Genomic DNA, 21,316 nt, shown 5'->3' on the forward strand with positions numbered 1-21,316 from the left:
TAACAAGATGGCTCAGAGCTAAGAACACTTGTTGCTCTTCCAGAAGTTCCGGGTAAGTGTTCCAGCACCCAACTGCAGGGCTAACAACTGTCTGTAATTCCAGTCCCAGGGAATCTAATCCAATGCCCACTTCTGGCCTCTGAAGGCAAAAGGTACACATATACATACATGCAAGCAAAACACCCTTACACATGAAATAAAAATAAATAATTCAACAATAAAATATTTTAAGGACATAGTACAAAAAAAAGTTTGAAAAATTAGAGGAATTTAGAGAAAATAAAACCATTCCTAGAGAAATTCTAAGGATAATTTCACATCTCTGCATAGCCAGAACCTTCGCATGTCTGAGCTGTTCTGAATCCTAAATGTTCAGAGACTATAAAGTGGGGGAGATGGGAAGATGCACGGGGATGTATGTCATTTCAGAATCTCTTTTTAGCAGTCAGTCAATGATACAAATGAAGATAATGCAGGGTCAGAGCTGGAAAGTAGCTCTGGGATAGGGTCAGCACTGATGCTTTGAAACAGGAAGACAGACGTGGTCAAATGATGTTCTCATGTGAAAATGTAGACTGAACAACACACAGAAATGGGAATGCTCAGAAACACAGTCACCTGTCCACCAGCCACCAGAAGTGGGCACTCAGAGGATCCCATCACAAAGGCAAGAACAGAGAGCTCCCAGTTTTAAGAGGAAGCTGTATCTTCTTTAATCACCTCACTGAGAGCATTAATATTTCAGATTTTTTTATAAAAGATTCAGAATGGCTTTTTGAGTGACTACCTCTTTCTCAAGGATTTCAGAAAGAGATAAAGCCTTTCACCTCTAGCTGGCTGGGCTCAATCAGTAGTGGTGCCATTTAAAAAGCAAGTGTTGACCTCAGTGGAATGAAAGGTTATGGGATAGAATGCAACAGAAACAGAGTTCAACAGTTCAGGGTAATATGTGGCGCAGTGCTGCAAGTAAAATAGCTTGAAGGCATAGAAAGAGTTAAATTCCTCTGAATAAGTATTTATTTTTAAAAACAGATACAAGAAGGAAGTTTGACAGGCCATAATTACAAAGCAAATAAACAGAGAAGGGTCATTTGACATGCCCAGGGCCCCTTAACTTCCTGCCCAAGCACCAGATATGCCTGTACTTTGTAAATGTTTAATACATGAGAATCATGGGCCCACATATGTGTGCCCACATTTGATGGTATACACATATGCACACCGAAGAACCATTCGTTGTTTGCATGCCTGTGTCCCCATATCCTTTATTTTAAGACTCTCTCCTGCAATAACATTCAGACTCTTCTGAACCATAAGGGTGACCTTTTGGCTATTAAACTATCACAAAGGATGATCAGAAAAAGAAGACTGGATGCCCATCTTGTCCACTCATTGTTGGCTCAGAAGGGGTTTCCATGTGCATGATGCAGCTGTGCATCCAAAGAGGCTGGGGCTTATCTCAATAAATAAGCACCGTGAGCAAAAAAATCAGGAACTGTGGCTGGTGGGAAGGCATGGATCCAGCCTCATTCAGATCACCTCATCCCCTGCACCTACGTTACTCTGAAACAAAGAATTAAAATGTCATTTCAAAGTGCTGCAGTCTTTTAATAGACCATTAATGACTTGAGCTTTAAAGAGTAATGACTTACATCATCCACAAATATTATGCTTGTATGACATTTTCTACATCAAGATGTGTGAGATATAGAAAAACAACACAGATAGCATAGAAAAAGAGAAAGATGGCCAGGCATGGTGGCGCACGCCTTTAATCCCAGCACTTGGGAGGCAGAGGCAGGCAGATTTCTGAGTTCGAGGCCAGCCTGGTCTACAAAGTGAGTTCCAGGATAGCCAGGGCTATACAGAGAAACCCTGTCTCGAGAAAAAAAAAAAAAAAGGAGAGAGAGAGGGAAAGATGATTGATTGATTGGGAGATAGATGATAGTAGATAGATAGATAGATAGATAGATAGATAGATAGATAGATAGATGATAGCTGATAGACTAGATGAGAGAGATGAGAGATTGATAGATAGAGACTAGATAGATGATAATGAGACAGACAAATTTGTAACCATTCATCCATTCATAGACATATAATATTCCTTTGTGCCTAGATGTATACATATACATGTTTCTATATATGCTGCCATTTCTTCTAGAAATAACTTCTTTTTCACCCTAAGATCATTCCACTTTAGAAAATAATTCCCTAAGAGGACTGGGAAGAGTGGAGGGATGGGAAACTGGAGGGAATGTAATGTATGAGAGAAGAATAAAATAAAAAATAATTCCCTTAGGAATATTTGTAACATTTTCCCAAATTTCCTCCTACTGAAATTATATAATATTTAAAAAGATACTCTCCTTCAAACATTTAATCTAACTACTATCCCTGACATTTTGCAAACATAACCCAGAAATATAAAAATAATATATTACTGCCATGGTACTCTTCAGAGAATAAGAATGATTCCTGGGGGCTGGTGAGATGGCTCAGTGGGTAAGAGCACCCGACTGCTCTTCCGAAGGTCCAGAGTTCAAATCCCAGCAACCACATGGTGGCTCACAACCATCCGTAATGAGATCTGACTCCCTCTTTTGGAGTGTCTGAAGACAGCTACAATGTACTTACATATAATATATAAATAAATCTTAAAAAAAAAAAGAATGATTCCTGAAGTGCCAAAGTAAGCAATGCCAAATAATATGTAATGTGGAAAAAAATATTGTAAAGCTCACAAATTATTCTTCTATTTTTACCACAAAACCAGATGTCAACCCTCTACCAACTATTTACTTCTCGTTAGCCTGCCTGTTTGAACCCCTTCTAACTTGACTTTGTTCTTTCAGTAGTAAACATGTTGTTGTGGATTGAATCTGAAATATCTTCCATTGCTCCATGTTGTTCTCCAGAGGGTGGCAATATTGGAGGAGGCACTCACTCATATGAAATAGAGCCCTAGCTGGCAGAAGAGGGCACCAGGGCTGGTGTTATACAGAGTGTAGCCTGGGCCATAGCTCTGGTTCCCTCTCTTTGTAAGAAAAATATACAATATTCTGATCACTATTATTCCTTCCATGTCTTGCCCACCTCGATGGACTGAGATACTCTGAAACCATGAGCCTAAATAAATCCCTCCACATTACCATAATCAACAATCACTCTGCCATGTAAAAGAACATTAAAATGTATTTATCCTATCTGACTAATTTAGTCACATTTGCTGTCCTTTTAATATCATTTTCTCTCCTCATTCTTCTTCCAACAGTTTAGGAACCACTTCCCTTTTCTGTTTTGGAGATAACTTTGATATTCCACACATGTGTAAGATCACACACTAATCGCTCTTCTGTGTCTGTTATATAATTCAACACACTGGCTTCCAATATCAGACTAACACCAGCAACAAAGAGGCCACATCATTCCAGGAAAAAATAGAATATTTAGTGCAGACCTATAAGGACTAACACTTGGAGGAATTCTATTGTTATTGTTTGTGTGTGTGTCTGTCTGTCTATATTTTATGTGTATGCATTGTATGTCCCTGCCTGCCTGTCTGTTGTCTGTCCGGTGAGTGCATGGGATCCCTAACTCTATGACTACAGGTACACACTGCCACACTCAGCTATTTACATAGGTGCTAGAGATCCAAACTTATTTTTTCATGCTTGCATGCCACACACTATAACAACGGAGTGGATCACAGCTTCCATTTCTATACACTTTGGCATTGTCACATCCTCTGGTTGCTGGAGATGACTCTGCTCATTCTGCTGCAGAAATGAACCCTTCAACCAAGACAACCCTGCACTTCATAAGCCTCTAAGCCCCCTCTCACTTACCCAGACTTCTCAGGAGACATCTGTGTGCCGCCCCATTTGGTGATTAGCATTCCAAGCAGCTGCTGGATCTCTCGACCTAAGCCTGATTCCTCCAAGGCAATAAAACTCTGAGTGGTTTCGTACCTGCTAACCTTCTCCAGCCCACTGATTCAGCCACACTATTCAGCCAGCCCCCATCTGGCCCATGCTGATACCAATTTTCTCTTGACATTCTCTCTCTCTCTCTCTCTCCCTCCCTCCCTCCCTCCCTCTCTCTCTCTCTCTCTCTCTCTCTCTCTCTCTCTCTCTCTCTCTCTCTCTCTCTCTCTCTGTGGTGTGTGTGTGTGTGTGTGTGTGTGTGTGTGTGTGTGTGTGTGTGTGTGTGTATGTGGCTTCTCTGGCTTTGGCTGGGTCATAATTAAAAGGTATCTGAATTTGAAGACTTACATACAAGTTTTTTATATCTTTGGGGCTGGAGAGACTAGCAGAGAATCAAAGGATTTGTTTTGTAAAACCTCACTATAATGGAAAGTTCTATTTATTATAAAAATATTAAGCAGAGAGCATTATATTGTTTTGAATAACATTTAATGTTTTCATAGAACATTTTTTTCATATAAGCAAACCTCATCTTCTGGCATGAATACAAAGCTTAAAATATTCAAATGACTTGTGAAACATAAACATTTGCATCTATTAATTTTAAATATAACCCACAAATTGTGACCAATTTTACAAATAATTTCAAGCAAAACTTAGCATGATTGCATTCACATGTAATCCCACCACTTAGGAGGGAGAAGCAGAGAGTCAGTAGTTCAAAATCATCCTCAGTTACATAACAAGTTCAAGTTCAGCTTACCATATTATGAGCCACTGTCTCTCTAAAATAACAATAACAAAAGCAATCATTTGAAATGACATATAGAAGCAAGGTATGTAAAACAAAATATATAAAATAGGCATAAAACTGTGACCATTTTGATCAATAAAAATTTGAGGGGGAACCTTGTCATGAATCTGTAATTTATGTGTTTTCCTTAAATGAGTATTAATCTTAGCTTTGAGTTTTACAGCACATAATTATAGCAATATTAGTATAGGCCATACCAATTTTACTATCCAAAGAAAAGGAAAGAGAAGGAGAAGGAATGAGGGAAGAACCCATCCTTGCAACAGCTGTGTTCCTGGGAGTGCTGACTCCTCATCCTCACCCAGGAAGCACTTACTCCATGTCCTAGTCTGCTTTCTGTTGCTGTGATAAACACCATAACCAAAAGCAAGTTGAGATAAAGTGCTTATTTCCTCTTATAGATTACAGTCAGTTTTCAAGGAAATCCAAGGCAGAAACTCAAGGCAAGAGCCTGGAGAAAGGAACTGAAGCAGAGACTGTGAAGAAATGATGTTTACTGCTGGCCCCTATGACATGCTCAGCTAGTTTTCTTACATAGCCCAGGCCCACCTGCATAGGAATGACACTGCCCACAGTGGGCTGAGCCATCTAATATTAATCAACAATCAGAAAAACACTACATAGATATACTCACAGGCCAGGCGAATGGAGGCCATTCTTCAATTAAGACTCCCTGGGTGTGTCAAGTTGAGAACCAAAATTAGCCACGGAAACCCTGTAATGACCAAGATATTTCTCAGCCTCAATTCAAAACTCTGAAGTGCAACTCATGATCTGTGATGGAGATTCAATTCCATCCATACCTAGATAAGCCATAAAGACAGAATTCCTTGTTTGCTAATTGTATTTCTATGCTGTCAAACATTAGAAACTGCACAATTGTCTGTTATAACATTTATTATACGGAGATATAAATTAATTAAATGAATTCAGTCATGTTCTCGTTGTCTCAATAATTTGAGCTAAGAACTAAGCATATTTCCTGTCCCCTTTTCCTCACAAACTGTCCACAGAAGAAACTATGAAAATTCTCATTAAAGAACAAAAATCACTGGTTTTAAAATAGTTCATGAATAGAAACTGGATTGAAATAATAGAAAATAGAAATAATAGAAATATTAACTGGAAAATGCTACTCTAAAATCTTATAAAGCAAGGGTAAGCTCTGTGCACTGCTTGCCTAACACGTAACAGATGTTTGATATTCACTTGCTTTGAAAGTAAAGTTCCCAATGAGTTGTTCCAGCATTATAAGACCCAAACACCATATGTAAAGGACTCAAGGATGCCCAGGCATTATGGCAAGCTAGTTGACACTTTACTGCTCTAACTTGTGCACCTCTGAAGGTTTAAGTACAACCTTCCCTTGGCTCACATGTGGCTACAGGATCAGGGATACACATTAAGTGGGTAAATAGCCCCTAGCAAAACTTATTTTCCTTCGCTGTTATTTCCAACTTCCTTTTCTTTGATGACCATTCATTTTAAATACCCAATTATCAGCTCATAGTGTCAAAATTAGATTAGATATAGAGCGCTCCTGGAACTTTTGGTTCTAAAAGCCAAACGTTATGCTATGAGAGCTTCTAATAACAATGGAGCCCCTGTTGTAGCTGCTCATCCCCCTCCTGACAATCTCTCATTGACCAAATATTTCTGTATGTATGTGTGCGCAAGTATGTACGTTTGTGTATAAGTGTACACATGTGTGCACTTGCATTTACCTATATTCATGCATGCATGTGTGCATCTGTGCATGTGTCTGAGCTGAGCATGTGTGTGTTGTTTGGGGAGTGTGTATGTGTGTTGTTTGGGGTGTGTGTGTGTGTGTGTACAGCAGCAGAGTATCTATGGAGGTAAGAACAGTTTCCTACAGTATGGCTCTCAGGGATCGAACTTAGATAATCAAGCTTTGCAGCAAGTGTCCTTAGCCATTGATTTATCTTGCTATCCTTTGGCAGATCATTTTTTTAAAAAGCCATAACATACTCCATGAGAGCTTACTAGTCAAATTCTCCCCCTTCAGGCTGTATGAGTATGGTCATTCACATATCCATTGAGCCTTAAGGTGCCTGAAGGCAGGTATTATATCCCGTAACAGTTACCTTCTTCAAGTTTCAACAGCCTCTAACTTCAGCCTCTTTCCAATGCAATGGAATCCCTTTGCTTATCTTGCATTCTTTCATCTGAATGAACTCAGATACCTCATTCTTCAAATATAATAGCCAAGTGGCACTCACTCCTGAGATTCACGTTTGCCTCCCTCCATCCACTAATCATCCTTCCACTTGCAAGTAAAGTGCATGCTTGCCCTCCTGGTACGCTCAAGAAACTTTTGACACTTGGTGCTAACTAAGCTCATGCCCCAGAAGCTAGGAAAGCAGACTTCCTTCCCTACCCACGCGCCTCACAGTGTTGTTTAACCAAGAGAAGGACTTGACGTTTACTAGTATGACACTCAATTATTCTACTGTGCTCAAACTTCTATGGGTCCGCACTCAATAATTCAGTATGGTCATCTAGTCTTCCTTTTTATGGCTGTGATAGGGGGTGGGATCACATAAGAATCCCTTTGGATTGGGTTTCAATGAATACATAAAATGTTTCTCCTATAAAACATATATTTTCTCTTTTTCCTTTCTGAAAGTTCATCTCATATGGCTGGGAAGAACCAAAGGTTAAATATACCATGATCCTCTGGGTCGTAATAATGTACACGTCTCTCTAGCCTTTGAAAGTCTAAACTAAGATGAGCCATCACCATATAAACCTTATTCTGGCAAAACAATACAAACCTGTTGTGGTTTGAATGTGAAGTATCCCCAGCAGGCATGGGAATGTTTAAATACTTAGTCCCCAGCTGGTAGTGCTACCTGAATGGTTATAGAACCCTTAGAAGATACAGTGTCAGAAGGGGAAGTGGTCTCCTGAGGGAAGGTGCTGAGGTTTTTATAGGCCACTCCACATCTTGGTCTTTCTGTGCTTCCTGTGACCAGAATCCTCACACTCCTGCCACCATGTCTTCTCTGCCATAAAGGACAGTGTCACCTCCAACTTTGAGTCACAGTAAATCCTTCTTCCTTAAGTTGACACTTGCCAGGTATGGGTCACAGATATAAGAAAACGACTAAAGCACTCATCATCTCCCAGAGACACCATTCCTCTTCAAAGTCACTGGAGGACCTCAGAAACACTCCCTTATACATATGGTCCTGCAGTAAGCAAGACCCTGAGGATGCTCACACCTGCGTCTTGTCTCCCCACCCTCATGACATTTGATTCCAGCTTACACTCACACCTGTGTGTGTGTTCACACTCGAGCATTCAGAAGGCAACTTGTGGAAGTGAGTTCTCTCTTTCCACCCTTCCACCCTCTGGGTCCTGGGGGTTGAACTCAGGTCATCAGACTTGGAAGCAAATGTCTTTACTCATTGAGCATCACAGCAGCCCACCCAAGCACTTTCTGAATGCTCCAATGAGCATCCATCCTTCAGCCCATACATGAAAAACATTCTGTGGTCCAATAAGCCTAAGAAACTGAAAACAAAGAACCATTATTAGCTTTGGTTTAATAATAATAATAATAATAATAATAATAATAATAATAATAATAATAATAACCACAGCAATCTGCCTACAGTTGATTACAGCATTTCCTGATTCCTAGAACCCTAGAACCCTCCACATGACAATCCCAGCATCCATTGGGAGAACAGAGTGGGACAAATGTTTGCCATTTCACATTTTTTCCAACCTATCCTAACACAATCATTCCTCTAAGGTATAGTCAACTTTACATTTTCATCTGCTTAATGGACTTCCAACAGTTCCTGTAGAACTTCCCAGGGGTTGGCCTTGTATAAACTAATTGTTCTTTCCTAAAGGAAGATGGACAAAAAAAATTAAGGAGAGAAATTCTGACTGGCAACCTCCGAAGCTTTGAAGACACTGAAGATCTTTAATTCCTCTGCACTTTCTGACCCAGCCAGTGAGATTCTGGTATGATGTCAAGGCAGAGTGACATCAGTGTCACCAGCAACCCACAGATGAGAATAGAGAATGTGGGAATAGGCAGCTGTCACTCTGCAGATTGGCTCATTCCTCTGGAAGAGCCAGTTTTAGAGGGAGCACCAGTGACCTTCCCTTCTCTGAAGACTCAGAGGAAAGGGGCCCGTGCCTAGCCCGCCCTGGTGCCTGTTTCTAGGGTTCTTTAAAGGAAGAGAAGTGTTTCAGAGGGTGAACTGGTCAACCCTAAAAGCCTTTTTCTCAGTATTGATGAGGAGCTCTGACACTCTTAGAGGAAGGAAAGTACTTTTCTCAAGCAAACAGAAAGACAATCTAAGGGAGGAATTGCTGCCCAGATTCTCTTCAGTTGTAGAACTGTGCCCTAGGGATGCTGATGAAAGGAGTTTTTCTCACACCTTTCTGCTTTTCCCAGCAGATGCTGAGCAAAAGAAAATAACACGAGCTTTATAGATAAGTCTGTTTGGAAGGAATCTAACTCAGAATTCAGTTTGGCTGCACTCTGTAGACCTGTAAGAGTCTGCACAAAGCTCTCACTGGGTTCGTTCTGAGGGTAGCATTTCCAAACACTTCCTTCAGGGTGTGTGAGAGTCAAACTTCAGAAATAATTAAGCATCTGAAGAAAGGATCGTCCCATTCAAGACTAAGAAGAATTGTAGGTGTGTGGTGGAGAAACACCAACATACAGCCAGCCTTCTTTCAGCCTTTACTCTGAAGCAAACCAAACAAAATTAAATATTTAAGGAATTCTCAGCCTGAGTCCAACCAATGCAAGCAGAAAAATATGCCAAGATGGCTTTTAAACATAATCCTTAACCCTAGGTCACTCACCCAGGGACACTGCTAATGCCATGTGACAAGTGACAAAAGCAGAGACTGAAGTGACTCCAAGCTCCTTAAAGCTGAAGTGGTGTCAAATATATTTCAGCCTGTATTAAATGACGTAGCTGCATGAACGTGGAGGAAAGCAGCAAATGAGTGAAGAGAAAGCAATGGGTGAGATTCACCCTACAAATTGTCACTCCAAGAAGCTAAATAGTTTCACATGTTGCATTTTTCTAAGTAAAGGGGGAAAAAAAACAAAGCAAGCAAAACATAAACACAAACGCTGCAATATTCCAGAGAATCCCGTCAGGGAGACAAACCTTTGATATCAGCGGCCCATTTTTATAAAATTCTCCGCATGGAATACCCTCTCCCAAAGATCTCCTGGCTGGCACCCCACACAAAGCAATCCCACAGCAGTGAGACTGTCATCATCACTGTCCTACGCTGAGACTGAGCACAGAGTCCTTCCCACCTAGCCCGCATCTCCAGCTCCCTGCCTGGACCACTTCCTAGACAACTCATCTACCCACATCCCACCCTGCTACTCATCCACAGTTCCCTGCCTGGACCACTTCCTAGATAACATCTCATACCCAAGCCTCTATGCCCTCGTGTTGTCCTCTCTCTCTTTGCAGATCACCCTCCTTTCAACCCATCCTCTGGGGAACTAGTCGTAGATCAACTCTTCTGAGCTACAAACACTCCCATGGAGGTGTTCATGGTTCTGCTGGGCTATTTTGTTTCCTTCCTTCTTAATAGTAAATAATAATAAACTAGAATTACTAAGTACTTGCTACTGAACAGGTACTTTCCTTCATTTAATTTATCCCTCACAACCCACCAGGCTATTGCTATTGTTACTATGCCCCATTTTGCAAAGGAGAAAACTGAGGCAACGTGGCTGAGTATGGTGCACTCATCACATCAGTAGTCAGTGGCAAATGTGAGACAGAAACTTCCCAATGTCCGGTGCACTGGCCCTGTGTTGTCACTCATGCTGAGGACGACAATCACAAGGCCTTGCCTGTGTCTGCTCAAAACACAACCAGAGAAACCTACTGAGAGCTTCCTGGGATCAAGCTGGGAGGGACTCCAGGATTGCCCCAGCCAAGAGGCTCATTGTCAAGAGTCAACTGAAGGAAAACCTCATCAGACATTATGAGGTCTACTCAAAATCAGGGAAATAATGAGACTCATGAGCTAAAGAGGAGATGGGCCAATCAAACCAATGAGATGAGACTTCACCAATGTCCCCTTATCAAAAGACAAGTACAGATGTCAGGATCTGTGTCAGAAAGAAAGGATAGGAGAACCCAGGAAGAGGCTGTCAAGGCAGAAACACCTCCTCCTCTGCCTGTGTCCTGGCCGTTAGGAAAGTTCTTTTTCTTTGAAGGATTATTTAAATATCTGCTGATGCCTGTTCCCGAAAACCGGAGTCCCCCTTCCAGGTTAGTAAGGTCAAGTCCATGAGGGGGTCCTAGCTGAGACGGACATGTTTCCAGCCATGTAGCACAAGCCAAAAATAATGAGCTCCAGCTGAAATCTTCCACTTGTTCGAAAGTGTGGGCTATTATGTACCTGCCACTTGTCATTTGCTCGGAATTTGTTTCCTGTTTCGAGCAGAATTCACTGCAATCCACTGGTTCTGTTCCCACTGGCCCGGTTGCATTTTCTTCACATACATGTGACAGGCACGTTTTCAGACCCCCACTCAAGTTCTCTGTCAACTTTGTTGACTGTGAACAATGGTCTCTACTCTTCACATTTTTTTTTTGTGCCAATTCAAAGGTATTTGAATTCATGTTGCCTTCCTTAATTGGTAACTATATACATTTCCCAGGGTAGCTACCACCAACATGAACAAAATGAGTTTTTCTTGAAAAAAAATGGGCCTTTATACATATCATCACTCATGCTGAGGATGACAATCACAAGGCCTTGCCTGTGTCTGCTCAAAACAGAACCAGAGAAACCTACTGAGAGCTTCCTGGGATCAAGCTGAGAGGGACTCCAGGATTGCCCCAGCCAAGAGGCTCAGTGGTATCATTTAATACCATATGACAGATGTATTCTTGAAACTAGAAAATGGCTTCGTGGGTGGACTGTTTGCCTTGCAAGCATGAGAATCTAAGTTTGATCCTTAGAAACCTTGTGGAAATAAACAAAAAGCAGGCCTGGTGACCTTGTTTGTAACCTCAGAGATGGGAAGCTAGGATTCCTGGGGCTTGCTGGCCAAACAGATTAGCCTACTTGGGGAGGTCTTGGCCACTGAGAGACCCTGTCTCAAAATAAAAGGTGACAGTTGATTAAGAAAGACACTTTCTGGCATCCACACACAAGCACAGGAACACACATACACACCTACATACACACATATTCAAAACACACATACAGACATACAAGTAACAATGGAAACAAATAGACAAAAGGGAGCAGAGATGTAACTCAGTTACCAGTTCCATGTCAGGCCCTTGGTTTTAACCCCAGCACCTGGGGTAAAAGGTAAATCTACTGTATCCTGGTCCCCTTTATAAGTGAAAAACTGAAAACTGAAGCACAGAGTTGTTCCCAAATTATCAAGTTCACACAGTTAAGAACCAGAACTATAGGTTGTTGCCAAACCTGACCAGACTAGAGCCCACTGAATGCCCTGTGTGCCAACCTGCGAGTCCTGGCCTTCGTGTGGTTAGGGTGGATCATGTGGTCACATCGCTGTAAGCAGAACAAATTATAAGCCTAAGACATTTGTGTGTGTGTGTGTGTGTGTGTGTGTGTGTGTGTGTGTGTGTGTCCTGAGCTGAGGAAACTTAAGAGTGGTACCTGGAATCCATGAGTTAGGATGACAAGGTCTCAAACTAGAAAAGCTAGATCCAAGAATCACTGTATGACAAGTTTTTGTTTTTTTGTTTGTTGTTTTTTTTTTTAAGTCTCTCACACTATGAAGGAAACATTTTGCCAAAAGAGGAATTTAATAAAAAGCAGAATTGAAATAAGGCCGACTCTCCAGACCAAAAGATAATTGCTTAGACCTGAAAAAAATTAGAAGATGAAAGTAAACAAGAGATGGCTATAAAATGTCTACTGAGACAGTGCTGACATGAGGGTGTCTCACTGAATGATGGACATTATAAGTCCATGGACTTAAAGGATGGTTGGTCCCTTAAACAAAGTAATTGCTCCAAAAAGTGTTTGCTGAATGCTTGGCAGGTTGTCCATGGTCCAGAGTCCTCCTGATCCCACCCTACAGGAGCATGGCAGTGGCGTTAACTCATACATGTTTTTGGTTTGTAGTTGAATGGCTCTGATTTCTTCTTCAATGGTCACACAGCACACATCCCATGGGTGTCATATGAATGTCAATCTCATTGGATCCATGCAGAGGCAGAAGGATGGAGAGGCCAAAGGTAGCTTAGGATACATGGGACACCACCTCAAATAAACAACTACTTGAGTGCAGTGTGAATTGGCTATTTCTAGGATAAAATACAGGTCATGGGTCACTACTTCTCTAATGCCTGTTGTCAAGAAAATAGGGCATCATGGTAATGTATTCACTGCAAAAATTACAATAGCTGAGGTTGTTGTGAATGGCTCAGTGAAAGTAGGACTGGTCACTTCTGTTTGGCAAAGGATAAGACTCTCAGTTTATCCTTCAGTGAATAACCAGGAAGACACCTAAGAAATTCCAGCTTGTCTTTGTTCCGGTTAGCTCTGTCAACCTGAGAAAAGCTAGAGCTATTTGGGAAGAGGACCTCACTTCAGAAAATGCCTGACCACATTCACCTCTGAGCAAGCCTATAGAGCATTTTCTTGACTAATGATTAATGTGGGAGGGTTCAGCCCATTGTGGGTGGTGATCGCCCCCAACCCGAGATAGGCGGTTCTGCGCTGTATTAAAGAGTGGCATGTGTAAAACCTGGGAAGCGAAGGAGTAAAGACATTGTTCCTTTGCTTACCTCCAGCGTCCAGCCTTGAGTCTCTGCCAGACTCCCCCAGAGATGGAGTGTGCCCTGAGAGTTTTAAATGGAAATAACTCCTTTCCTCCCCAAGTTGCTTTTCGTCTTGGTGCTTTATAACCATTATAGAAACCCTAACTAAGACACTGTCTTAAGCCCAAAAACATTTAAAATTCTTGAATTCCCCACCCCACCCCACACACACACCCTTATTGATAAATAAGCAGTAAATCTAAAAGATTAATCTGGGAAATGCTTTCGTTGAAGATATCAGAGTAGCCTTGAGTTCATACTGGGGTCACACCAAAGGCACAAGGAACCTGTACTTCACAACGAATGGGAAAGCCCACATTATTAAAAATAAATGCAGTAGATGAAACACAAAGCCATGAGAATCCATATGTGCCCACTGATGCTTGAACTAGCCAAAGTTCTCCAGACACAGAAGTGACAGAGTGTGTATATGAAGAAGGCTTTATGTAAAGTCCTACATAATGATAGTCTCAAATTAAGGGATATCTACAACTTTAAACTGCAGGCCCAGGAAAGCTGGTTGTGTGACTCCAGTTCAGTGGAAATCCAGGCCAAAGGCCCAATAATTAGGACGATGGATGTCAAGAGTCGGAGAAGGTGGGTGTCCTGGCTCACACAGGAGACAGTCCAACTGTCACCAGTTTATGCGGATGAAATTATGTCACCAACTCTGATAAGAGAAATATTATTCCAGCTGCCAATCAAATGCTGCCTCTGCTGGAAACACACTCTCAGACACACTCAAAACAACCCTGCCAGTAATCTGGGTATCTTAACCCAGGACAAGAATTGAGCAGGGTCAGGAATCCTTATTAGTCCTCGGAGGAGGGTGAAAAACTCACTCAATGAGGTATGTGGGTACACACCTACAATTCCAACACTCAACTCAGATGGGAGCAGGAGGATCAGAAATTCAAGATCATCCTCAGCTAGCAGGGAGTTCAAAGACATCCTGGACTCTACCAAAAGTAGAATAGGAACCAATGTCTTATTCTGAAAACTTGTATATGAATAGAGAGGCTAAATATTGCCCTGCCTTATACACTAACTGTAACAGTCCTCTTAGTAATGAAGGGATGTTTCTCTGGTGGGAAGGAGGGAAATGGGTCTACAAGGGAGAGAAAGGGAACAATACATAGATTTTTAAGTTGAATGGAATGAATAGACACACCACAGCCCAATCTCTAAGGTTGTTTTACCAAAATAATCTAATCTGAATTGAGTGCCCCCTCTAAACCTAACAAACTACAAATTTTCAGAAAATATAAAGATCAAAGGAACATGCTAAAGTGCAGCAGGAAGGTGGTTCTCGCCCATACTCCTAGGAAGATCATGGATTCAAGGTCATCTCAGCTACATAGCAAAGTCAAAGTGAGTCTGGAGTATAACAGACCATGACTCAACACAAACAAAACTGCTAGAGTATAAAATGTATTGAGAAAACAAAATAAATACAGATGGGGAGACCTGGGAGAGACGAGGGATACAGTCATGGTGATTATGAGAGAGCTGGAAACCTTAACACTGTCGCATGATGCATGGAATTAAGGTTCTGTTGGATTATCAGTAATATTGGTCTGGTTTCATGTGTGTGCACAATGCATACGAATCTATGTTCTAGGCATATGTATATTTGGGTACTAGTGCATGTGATAGTTACAGAGATGGATGTTGGATGTCTTCCTTTATAGATCTCTACATTCTTTTGTTTGAGACATGTTCACTCACTGAACCTGGAGCTCATAGGCTGGCTACGCTGGCAGGTCAGCGAGATCTAAGATTATAGGCACGTGCCACTGTGCCAGCTTTTACATGGGTCCCCATGCTTCCATAGCAGGCACCTTACTAAGCCATCCCCCTAACCTAAGTGTGGCCTTTTTAAAGGATGTTCAGTCTTTTTACTGAAATGACATGTCTGGAGTTTACTTCAAACTGATACTGCCTGAGAGTCCAAGAATTAACACAGAACCTGCCATTGGTTGCTGATAAGTTGTTGAAAACGGATATTCACTTTTATATGATTGTTTCCATTTTTTTCTATTCTCAAAAGCAAAATGTCATTTTATATGGCTAGGAGGATGGCTCGGCAGTTAAGAGCAGAGTATTTAAGTGCAGTTTTCAGCATCCTTATGGGACAGCGCACAACTGGCTGTAACTCCAGCTACAAGGAATCCAACACGCCTGGCTACCTCAGGTACACGAGTACACACACACTACACCTATACATGTACACACACATACACACACACATGCACACACACATACACACAAATAAATCAATAATCTTTAAAAATCAGTTTGGGACTAGAAATACAGCTCAGAGATGTAGCCTTGGGCTGCATACACAAAGCTGTAGATTCAATACCCAGCACTAAAGGGGGGCAGGAAGTTCTTTTAAAAATATTCTCATATGGGACAGGTGAGATGGCTCAGTGAGTCAGGTGCATGCCACCAAGCGTGAGGACCTGAATTACTCAATTCCAGAGGCCAGAATGATGGAAGGAGAGACTCCTGAAGGTTATCCTCTGACCTCCAAATATGCAGCATGGCACATGTGTCCCAAGTCAGACACACACACACACACACATTCACATCACACAAGTATGATTTGTAACAACTTTTCATGCACAAAATAAAAAATACACTAAGAACGATAGGATTGTTTTTCTTGTGGAAGCGAAAAAGGCTGATACAAACCAGCCAGGCAGCCCTAGACGAGCCGTACAAGGACACAGGCTGCTCTTAACAAAGGGAAAGGGGTAAGCTAGAATCTCTTGTGTTTTTGTTAAACTGAATTCCAGCACCAAACCAAAACCTGTCTAAGCTCAGAACCGGCTGTGTTGTCTTCACTCTCCTGAAGGACAGTCTGGGCTCCAGCATCAGCCAGCAGCTCTGTTGGCCTTCGATGCACCTCCTACTACTGCTGCACCACCTAGAAGAACTGCTCAAGTTGGGGCCCATCTGACCCTGTTTCAGTTGAGACCTCCAGTCTTTTAATGGGAATATGTTTGTGTGGGGGCCTTTAACATCCCTCAAATACAATCATAAATTAATACATTTACTTGACATCTTTATCAAATCTACTCAGCTTCGATTGCACGGTGTGATCTGGCAAGGTCTAAAAAATGAGTTTTCTGTCCTAGTTAATAGAGAATTCTGGCATACATTAGATGTAAATTGATATTTCCCAAATTACACTTCGATTTTTTTAAATATGTTATACTCACATAAAGCCAGGGAATCATGTGTGCGAGAAGCCAACACAGCACAGCTAAGTAACCCAGGCTCAGCCCCTCAACTACCACAGCCCCCCACGGCAGCTGGGGGGGGGATGGGAGCATGCTGTCCCACCTGCTTTATGTGGTAGTTTTGTATACAGCTTCATTTCTTAAAGGTTTTCACTAAATTACTTCATTTAAAAGTCATTTATTTAAAAGGAAATTGGGAATTCCACAGTACCTCAAAGCAATGTTACTATAAATATTTCTGCCCATAGCTGCACAGGAATCCCGGGTAATAAATCAATGCAGAACTAGCGTGCTGAGCATTTGCTGAGAATATTCTGTATAGCATGCAATCTTTGCAAACTGTTAAAGCACACTTCTTACCTTGCTTCAAAACTGACTCTGTCTCCCCCAGATCACTACTTTCTCTCTCTCTCTCTCTCTCTCCCTCTCTCTCTCTCTCTCTCTCCCTCCCTCTCTCATCTAATTAACACCAAGGTAAAACCATTCTTTCTTCACAGTGAAATTTCACAGGATCCAGATGAACTCTGGGGATATCTTACCACAGTGGGTTAAATCTCTGTAGAACTGATAATTCGCTCAGCAGGTAGGAGCCCTTAGCTGCTATGCTACCACAAAGACCAGGATTTGAATGTGAACACCCAAGTTAAAATGCCAGGTGTGGCAAAGCATTTGCCCCCATAGCTGGCTGCTAGCCTTGCTCCAAGCTCACTCAGTGAGAAACCCTGTCTCAAGAGTGAGTCAGAGAATACAACACCCATGTCCTCCTCTGGTCTTCGGGTGTGCATGCATGTGCCATGTGCGTGTGTCCATATGCGGCGTGCATGCATGTGTGTGTGTGTGTGTGTGTGTGTTTGCCATGGCACATGTGTGGAGGAGGTTAGAGAACACTTTTATGGGGTCAATTTTCTCTCTCCACCGTATGGGCACTGAAGATGAAACTCCAATTGCCAGATATGGCAGCAAATAACCATACCCACTGAACCACTGAGCCACCCTGAATTTTCTATTGTTTTCTATTTTCTCTTTGTTTTCCTATTCTATTGTTTTCTATTATTATATTTTCTATTATTCAAATAGACTCCCTAACTCTAGAGAACAACAGACCTTGGGGGGGGGAGGGGAAGTCCTGCAAACCCAGTTTTTATGTGTGGAAATAGGTCCATTAGTGTCTCACTGGAGAGGAAGAAAACACCAACACATCAAAGCAGAAAACGAAAGAAGATCCTGAGGTCGGGAAGAGATGCTGAAGAGTGGGAGGGGACAAAGCAGGCCTGAGAAGGCAGGGCAGGCGACTGCCTTGGGTTTCCAGTTCTGTTCACACAGGTGTTTCTGAGCCCACCCTGTGAAGTGCTCTCTGTTCTTAATTCTAACTCTGTTGGGTACTGCTGTCAGGATGCCCCAGGTGCACATCTTAATTGTATATATGCACATATAGATTAAGAAAAGAAAAAGACAGGTTTGGATCCCCAGCACCCATGTAGGCGCCAAGGTGTCAGGATGTGTTTGTAATCCCAGCATCAAGGACACAAAGACAAGAGAATTCCTGGGGCTTGCTGGACAGCTCCCCAGTTAGCAAGCTCTAGGTTCAGTGAGGGTCCCTGCGCAAGAAAATAGGATAAAGAGCAACCTGACTTTGACCTCTGGCCTTCACAAGTGCACACGCTCCCAAGTACAAACTCACACACACACACACACACACACACACACACACGACCAAGGAGCCACACTGCCAGGCCAGGCTTTGGGACAGAGCAATAATGCCCTTTTAAGGTTAGAGTTAACTGTCTCACTTGAACTTGCAAGTTTCACCTGAGATAAGGTTTTAAAAGGCTGCTTAGAGACATCACACTTACACTATTAATAAGACTAAGAACTTTTCTTTTCAGATTGAAAAGAGGACGTTAATGTGGCAACTGCCAAAGGTTGATCCATGCCCTGACCATGATGCTGGGCATGCCACACCCTTCAGTGAATAAAGGAGCCGTCACAAAGTCACATCTGGTTAGGCTTTAGAATGAAATGGATTCACTCCTTTTCCACAAATTCAACATTTTAACTATTATTTATTCTTCAGTCAGCATTATGTAATTACTAGAAATGAGAATTCAGAGCAGGAAACTATGAGATAGTGCTCAAAGTTTTGGGATATGCTTAAGAATATAGAATTCTGACGAAAATTTAAATCTAACTCTGCATGTTAATTAAGTGTCATCTGCACACATATTTACACACACACACATTCAAGGGCTGAACTGCCTATCCTAAGGGACAGTGAGCTCCTAGCTCTGAACCTTCATCTTTCTACCGTAGCACCTGGTCCCTTCGAGCACACGTGAGAACATCATCTCCAGCACTGTTGTGCTGTTAAGGCCTGTGCTTCTGGGAAGTGAAGGGAATCAGGTGGTTCATTATACTACAGAAAGCAATCAGACCTCCATTTTCTGTGAAATTGAGAGGACGCTTGAGACTACGGAGTTCTTAGATGCAAATAGCAAAGGGATCCTGACTCATTCGGAAGGTACAAGGTATGTTTGAAACTACTATCTTACGGCTTCCTAAATCACCAGAAACTGTGGGAACGCAGAGTAGTAGATCAGTCAGGGAGAAGCAATTTACGAAGCAGCTAGGAACAAAGGGGACATCAATTATAGAGCATGTGGGTGACTCACCTGTCCTGAAGCCACTGCACAGCAGGCCTGGGCAGCAGGAAGGCAGGTGAGGAACTTGTGTCTGCCTCCCCAGCTGCATCCATGGAAGGCAGAGTTTGCTTCACATACAGGGAAGGGGCCAGATCCAGGGACACACCCAGCTAACTGACAGACAGAAGGAAAGAGAAGTGAGAAAAGAAATACAGAGACATAGGTAGATAGACATGGCTGGATGATAGATGATAGACGAAAGACAGACAGACATATGATATAATGGATATACAGGTGATAGATGTTAGGTAATAGGTACATAGAGGATTGATTGATGATAGACAGATAATAGATAGATGAATGATATAGATATAGATAATACGGTGATAGAGAAACAGATGACAGACAATAGATCAAGGAAGATAGATTAAAAATAGATGAAAGATAATAGATAAAAGATAGATTGATAAGTGATAAATAGGCAAGCAGATAATAGGTAGGTAGGTAGGTAGGTAGGTAGATAGATAGATAGATAGATAGATAGATAGATAGATAGACAGACAGACAATAGATGGATCTTTTTTCCAAAGCAACTATTTCAGAAAGTTAAATGCATTCATGTTTGCAAAAATTAAGCCAAAATGATCATGGTACATTATCTAAACTAATATCACTAATAGTGTGAAAAGCCCTTTTTAATAAATCTATATGAAGGTTCACCTAAGGCCATTGCTCTTGTCCTTTGAACAATGGAAAATGAGTAGTGTGCACATTTAAAATTTGTTGTTTTCTGAGTCTCACTCAGTAGCCTACGCTGGCCTCCAGTGCATAGTCCTCCTGCCTTAGCTTCCTGAATGCTGGGATTACAGACTCATGACAGCATGCCCAGATGTGTGGAATCACTCTTACTAAACTAATAGTGGGACAAGCTCTTTAATCCTCCCTGTGATTGTAAACCAAACCACAAGTGTTCTGATACCTTCCAAGGAAGTACACCCAGCTAGCTTCTCATCACATTCAGCAAAATGAAACCTTTTACATGCTAATTTTACTTACGTAGTTGTTTTATAAACACAAATATTTCTACTTCTTACATACAGTATGCACAAGTAAACTCCGTTTTATTTCTTTAAGGAAGTGACACAGTTGCAGAGCACTTTGGCATCTCAAAACACCTTTTTCCTCTTTCCAACTCATGTGTTTGCTTCCTGGTGAGCCTTATTGCTGTCAACTAGTGGCTTCCTGTAGCTTCCTCAGCTCTTGCACCTGCTGGGTTAATTTATAATACTTAGGGTTTTTTTGGCAAGCTTTCCTTCCTTTCTCCTAAGATACCCAAGCTCCATAACCCTTAATTTTGCAAGTTGATTCTGTGCCCAGCTACAATCTATAACTGGAGATAACGTCAGATTTGGACATCTAGTCTGATGAGTAATTCTGAAACTGGTGGCTATACTTTGATTTATTACATAATATGTATAGGGCATGTGTAAAAGCCTTATGTGAGTGGGTGGATGGATAGATATGAGAGATAGATAGAGTGATAGAAAAACAGATGACAGCCAATAGATCAAGGAAGATAGATAAAAATAGATGATAAAGTAATAGATCAAAGATTGACAAATGATAGACAGAGAAGCAGACAGACAGACAGGAGACAATAGATAGATCTCATTCCCAAAACAACAATTTCAGAAAGCTAAATGCACTCATGTTTGTAAAAATTAAGCCAAAATGATCATGGTTTAAGAAAGAAGAAACATGCAGATGTGGACCTGGTATTATAAAAATGCAAGCTATGCTTTTTTAGCAGAGAGAACTTACAGCACAACTAAGACTACCTCTTGCATCT

General features: G+C 41.6%; 1 long non-coding RNA gene across 2 annotated transcripts in view; it reads right to left on the reverse strand.

The window, feature by feature from the left end:
• Positions 1-21,316, reverse strand: part of Gm42201 — an 88,777-nt gene that overhangs the window by 36,277 nt on the left and 31,184 nt on the right. Inside the window, exons 1-3 of one of the 2 annotated variants that reach the window (XR_880747.1) lie at positions 19,498-20,352; positions 5,375-5,455; positions 778-1,563 (exon numbers count right to left, since the gene is read on the reverse strand). This is a non-coding gene — a long non-coding RNA (predicted gene, 42201). Of the gene's footprint in view, positions 1-777; positions 1,564-5,374; positions 5,456-19,497; positions 20,353-21,316 lie in introns of those variants that run through there. The other variant, XR_880745.1, reaches the window with a different exon arrangement.

The sequence above is a fragment of the Mus musculus genome, chromosome 3 (assembly GCF_000001635.26).
Source record: "Mus musculus strain C57BL/6J chromosome 3, GRCm38.p6 C57BL/6J".
Lineage (NCBI taxonomy): Eukaryota > Metazoa > Chordata > Mammalia > Rodentia > Muridae > Mus > Mus musculus.